Source organism: Hibiscus syriacus, unplaced genomic scaffold (assembly GCF_006381635.1).
Source record: "Hibiscus syriacus cultivar Baekdansim isolate YM2019G1 unplaced genomic scaffold, ASM638163v2 tig00112215_pilon, whole genome shotgun sequence".
Classification (NCBI taxonomy): domain Eukaryota; kingdom Viridiplantae; phylum Streptophyta; class Magnoliopsida; order Malvales; family Malvaceae; genus Hibiscus; species Hibiscus syriacus.
The window spans coordinates 3,403,359-3,409,401 of record NW_024063268.1 but is presented as its reverse complement, the minus strand read 5'-3'; the positions used below and the strand labels follow the sequence as shown (position 1 = coordinate 3,409,401).

At 34.9% G+C, this 6,043-nt stretch overlaps 1 pseudogene; it reads right to left on the bottom strand.

The window, feature by feature from the left end:
* Window positions 1-232: 232 nt before the first annotated feature.
* Window positions 233-3,938, bottom strand: LOC120175791 (annotated as a pseudogene).
* Between the last annotated feature and the right edge of the window lie 2,105 nt (window positions 3,939-6,043).

Sequence of the window (6,043 nt, the reverse complement as noted above, 5' to 3'; positions counted from 1 at the left end):
TGAATTAAAAATTGAATAGTAATTTCGTAACTTTTAAAGTTAAGTGAACATAATTTAATGATTATTTGTGTTTTACCTTAAAATTTATTCAAGAAGAGTTCTAATTTTGAACAATATGGAGAAAATATGGGCAATAACTGAGCCTAAGCTTGGCCTTCATCATCATATAATTAACTAAACCATCATTCATCTCTTCAATATGCCATTTGCTATAACAAATAAAATGCCTGTGAACAACTCAAGAGAAGAAACTATCACCTAAGAGAGGCTGCTGTGTATCCGTCATGATGTGCCTTTTGCCATCTCCATGCAACCTGTAAACTCTCCTGGAGATCGGTATATCGAGCCGTCCAATTCAGCTCTCGTCTTATCTTAGTCGGATCACTAAACACTTCTGCATAGTCTCCAGGTCGGCGGGGCAGATAGTCGACTTTGATCTTCACCCCAGTGGCTTTCTTACATGCCTCCACAAACTCCTTCACAGATCTACCTCTTCCGGTGCCAACATTATAGATTCCCACTTTATGGGGCTTTGCGTTTTGAAGAGCTCTCACATGAGCATCAACCAGGTCAGTAACGTCGATATAATCGCGAATGCAAGTCCCGTCATGTGTTTTATAGTCCGTTCCCTTGACCTACATGAAAATCCCAATAACCATAACAAAAGTTCACTGAAATCATTTTGAGACCATAAAGGCAAAACTATGAACATTATAAAAGTTACAAGAATAAAACAAACATGCAAAAAGCACATACAAAGCATCCAGTTATACAAAACCGTCATCTACGGCAAACTTGATTCAAGGCACTTCAGTGGACTTCTTTGCACTTCCCATTGTTAGGAAGAGAATCATAGTGAAGGGATAGAAGGAATAACACACCTTGAGACCAGGAATAATACCACGAGCTGCATCAAAACATGCGCCTGAAATTCGTCCATGCTCACGCAACTCAGGTCTGGGAGCCTCACCTAATCTTCCTTCTGGATCTGACCCGATCACATTGAAGTATCTAAAGTTCAGAAAAAAAATATATGACTCAACCACTGCAAATTCCTTTTAATGTTCAAGTTTTTAATAATATCAATAATAAATGAACAGGAGATCATATTGTTGGACTATCAGCAATTGTGGTCCGAACTCTACACATTGAATATGATAGTAAAAGCCCTTCTTCAATCCTAAATTATTCTGAACTAAGCTACCTTTCAAGGGTTCCTTATAATCTAGAACTACAAAATACCTGTGTTAAAAACAGGGCTATGTAGACCTTCCATGTATATGTCTTGTATATGCAACAGTTGGCTGGCAGAACAATGATAACTTATCCATTAACTCCCTCCAGTGAGAAAGTATAAAGATCTAAAATATTTCGTTTTGGTTTAAGGCATGGAAGACTTCTGGGATGTTAAGTTAATAAAATTATGCATATCGAGAGAAGAAAACATGGAGTAATCTCGAAGCTTCTAAAAGTAAACTAAAATAAAACCTTAGGATCATTACTGCCATTTCTGAATTCCTAGAGAAGTCCAGGATGATATCTTCTGCCATCTTCTTAGCTTTTCCATATGGATTGATTGGAACCTGAGTTGGCTCCAAAACAAAGGTCAGTTACCTTGTAATACAACTATATTAATCCTAAAGTTGATGAAGGCTGATCCATTAATTTTTTGCCTCAAACAAAAATTTATAAAGTTGTCAAGCATGAAAACGAAAGTTTGCAACGTGCCTGTGGGGTTTCCTCGGTGATTGGCATCTTCTCAGGCTCCCCGTATGTGGCACATGTACTAGAATATATCAAAGTCCTAACACCATGGGCAGCCATTGACTCTAGGACCAGCAAGGTGTTTGAAGTAATGTTGTGATAATACCTACAAATCATGGGAATATTAGCATAAAGAACATAATTTGGAGATTAGTTTAAATCATGCAAAAACTTCTCAATCAAAGATCGAGGAGATAATCTTAAATGTTAAAAGATTAAATCATGGTAAGGGCAAGTACAAAATCTTAAATTATTAATGAAATTGAATGGACCTTTGAGAAACTATTACCCTACCAATTAATTTATAAACAAGGGTAAAAATTTTGAATAGCCACAGAGTTGCATCAGCAGCAACGATGAAGAAATACACCTCCTTATACTACTTTCAGAGTACTACAGCAACCAGTTGAGTTCTTTAACCAAATACGCACTTGTCAAAATACCGATATTTATTTAATAATAGATCATAATGAGAAATCTACCTCACAGCTCATCTGGCCTTATTAACTCTGCCAATTATAAATCATAAAGATGTTATGGAAACTTACTTGAGAGGATCAAGTGTGCTTTCCCCAACATATGCAACAGCTGCAAAGTGCATTACAGCATCAAATGAATTTTCTAAAAATATTTTGTTTACCTAAATTTAAAATCAAGGAAACAGTAACCACATTTAAATGCATTAAATTGATAATGTAATAATAATAATCATAACAAGTTTCACAAAAAGGATACTGCTTTGGCATCCCCCAGATCAGCGTAAATGAACTGAAGCTTCCCAGGCTCGGGAAACAATTCTTGTAGAACCTTGATGACACCATATTTCCACGTGAAAGATTGTCCTGCAATGGATGAAACTTCTGCCTTAAAACCAGAACTAGTGTACAAGCAGAAAAATATTAGGAATCCCAAACCATAAAACATACCACGATAGTTACACGGTATGATTCCTTCAGAAGCCGTAAAGCAGCATGAGAACCGATATAGCCAGCACCACCGGTTACGAGAACATGAGTTACACCTTCTTCATGTTGGGAGAACTGGAAAGACAAAAGTCAAGAATGGAAAGAGATTTCAGAAATTGAAACACTATATGAATACAAAAAAAAAAAGGACCGACACCAAGTGTTTATATAATGTAGCATCAATTACGATTTTACTTAAGTAAAGGGAAGATCATCAGGTGAACAGTTCGATGAAACTAAGCCAGCAACAGGAAATGACAGCAGGCAAGGATGAATGAATTCGTAAGGACAATGGCACAGGGTCCAGCTATAACAGCTGGTGGATCCGCAGAAGTATATCCGTGCATCAGAACTATCTTAACAATTGAAAGAAAATCAAATAAAAGAAAAAACCAACAAACTATTACTAGATTGTTCTTCAATTTTTAAAGTAACCAAGATATATGCATGAGAAACATGTGGCATAATCTTTTGATAGATTGAACCGGGTAGAGAGGAAAGAGAGAACCAAAGAGGAATCAACTCATCAAGTAGGTACCGGACTCGGAGTATCGAATTTTGAGGATCGCTTGAGCATTATAATGCATAAGGCTGTAAGGGTAGCAGCCATAAGGACTTTTCCTACATAATTGCTCTTCCTCTTGGGATCATGATATTCCATTCCTGCAAGCAAAACACAAACAACAAATTTAAATTTACGGAACAATTTTCATTTTCCAATTCTATATCATCATCAGCTCTTCTCTGCATTAAAATGTAAGCAAGTCATATATTATAAACAAGAATAAATTAAAAATATAGGTTGTTTTCTACAATAGCCTTAAATAATTACTACAATGTCGAAAACTAAACAGGCAATTACAGCAAAATTCTCCGCAAAAATGGTTGGTTATCGAAATTTCAGATGAATGAGTAAAATTCAAACTTCTTTAAATGAAAATGGTGAATTAAGCGCATCAAAACTATAAAAGAAAATCAAGCAGAAATGGGTTGTCAACTTAGAAAACGAACTTGAGAGAAAATGTTACCGGACATAGGCATGGATCTAGAAGACCTTGGCTGGCTTCTCCCTCTTGCCAAATTTAGCATTTGGAGAAAAAGCTTATTGTGATTATGAACTGTGTCATAGCAGTGCAACAAGAACAATTTATGTTTCAATTTCAGTGATCAATCAGAGAGCATTCCTTGAAAATGGTTTTGTGGCAAGTGTGCTGCAAAAACAAAAACAATGATTACAGCATTTCTGAAAATATGAACAAAGCATGAGAGAATCATAATATAAACAGAAAAAAAGTAAAAAAAAATATTATAAATGGATAAGCCATCGAATTCAGAAAATAGAAAGGGCAGCACGAAAGGTTGAATTCGAAAATTATTTAAAAAATTAAATAAAAAAAGGAAAAAATCAAGAATTTTTTCACATTACCAGTTCAAATTTCTATAACCACAGATAGAAGAGAACGTGAAATTCAAGATCCAATAAAAAGAACAAATAGCAAGTACATAAGAAACTACAAAAAAATATTAAAGAGATGAAATTAAAAATTAAAAAGAAAACTCCACTATAATTCTTTGTCAGAACATGTCTGCTCAAGCAGCAGAACAAAAACAAATATCAATCCAAAAACAAACATAAAACTTGACTGTCAAACATTTTATTCTATTTTGATTAATCAGAGACAAACCCAGATAAGGAAATAAAGCTAATTTCAATTTCTGAAACCACCCAAGAAAGGAAAAAAGAAAAATAATTCCTTCAAGGAAATGTGACCATATTCTCAAAGAAAAAACACAAAATGAAAAAAGCACGAATTTCATGGCACAGGCACCGAAGGAAATGAAAGAAAGAGGAATTTACCCGAAAGTAAAAACAAAAGAACATTAACGGGACTTTGAAGGAGGTCAAGAAAAAACAAAAGAAGGGAAGAACTTGGCATCGGCAAAAGGATCTAGACATCACATTTTTAATGCATGCAAATATGTAATGCAAAGAAAAGTAAATGTTTTTATTTAAAAAGATCTAAGAAAGAAAGAACTTCACCCTTGATGATTGAAAAAACGTGAGGAAGAAAGAGTAAACGTTGAAAGGCAAGGCAAGGCAGCGCAGCAGAGGAGGTCCCTCGGGTCTTAGGCGTACGTTTCAAATATAAAGACTGATGTCTTTTTCAAACACACATGGAAAGACAAACAGAACTCGTAAATTCTGTGGTAAATTGTTGCGGAATACGACTATCGGATAGAGTAAAATCGTAATTGATAATTTGAGAAAATAAAAATAAAGATAAAAAGAGACACAAAATTTACTTGAAAAACCTCTAAATAAAAAAGGATAAAAACCACAGGCAACGGTAGAAGAATTTCATTATGAGAAAATATGAATTACAACCTCTCTCGATCTACCAAGGAGAAAACAATGATAATTCTCTCTCGATAAAAAGGAGAAAACTCTCAAGAAACTCTCTAAATTCTCTCTAGTATTGGAAGAAAGCTAGAATGCTTTGGGATGATTTTGAAGCTAAATGAGCTATGATATTTATAGTTAAATTTTAAGGACTAATCTTATAAATACCCTAAAGTCTAATGACTAAAATTAATTTTTTCATTCAAAATATTCAACACCTTATTCATGCCTACCATTCCCTTTTTTAAAGTTTTAGGTGGAATTGATTTTTTTTTTTTCAATTCCAACTTTCGGTGGGAATTTATCAATTTTCAACAATCTCCCACTTGAAGATTTGATTGGAACAATCATATCTTCACACCATTCTTTCTACCTTGTACCATCATGTTGCTTACATTTCTGACAGACCACAAGAGGATCGACACCAAGTAAATTTATCAGTGTTGATCGCCTTTGTCATGAAATCTGCTATGTTGTCTTTGGTATGGATCTTCTGCATATCTATCGTCTCTTCTTCCACCTTTTCACGAATGAAATGATATTGAACTCGTATGTGCTTTGTCCTTGAATGAAATGATGGATTCCTTGCTAAATGCAAGGCGCTTTGACTGTCACAAAACAGAGAGACATATCTTGATTGTGCCCAAGCTCCTCCAATAGCATCTTCAACCAAATTGCTTCTTTACTGGCTTGTGTAGCTGCTACATATTCTGCCTCTGTTGTAGATGTAGCCACAACTGACTGCAATTTTGAAACCCAGCTTACAGCTCCACCAGCAACTTTGAACACATACCCTGTAGTAGATTTGCTTTTATCTAAATCCCCTGCATAGTCAGAATCTACATACCCATTGATTAGTAAATTTGATCCTCCATAACATAATGCAACATTTGAGGTCCCTTTGATGTATCTC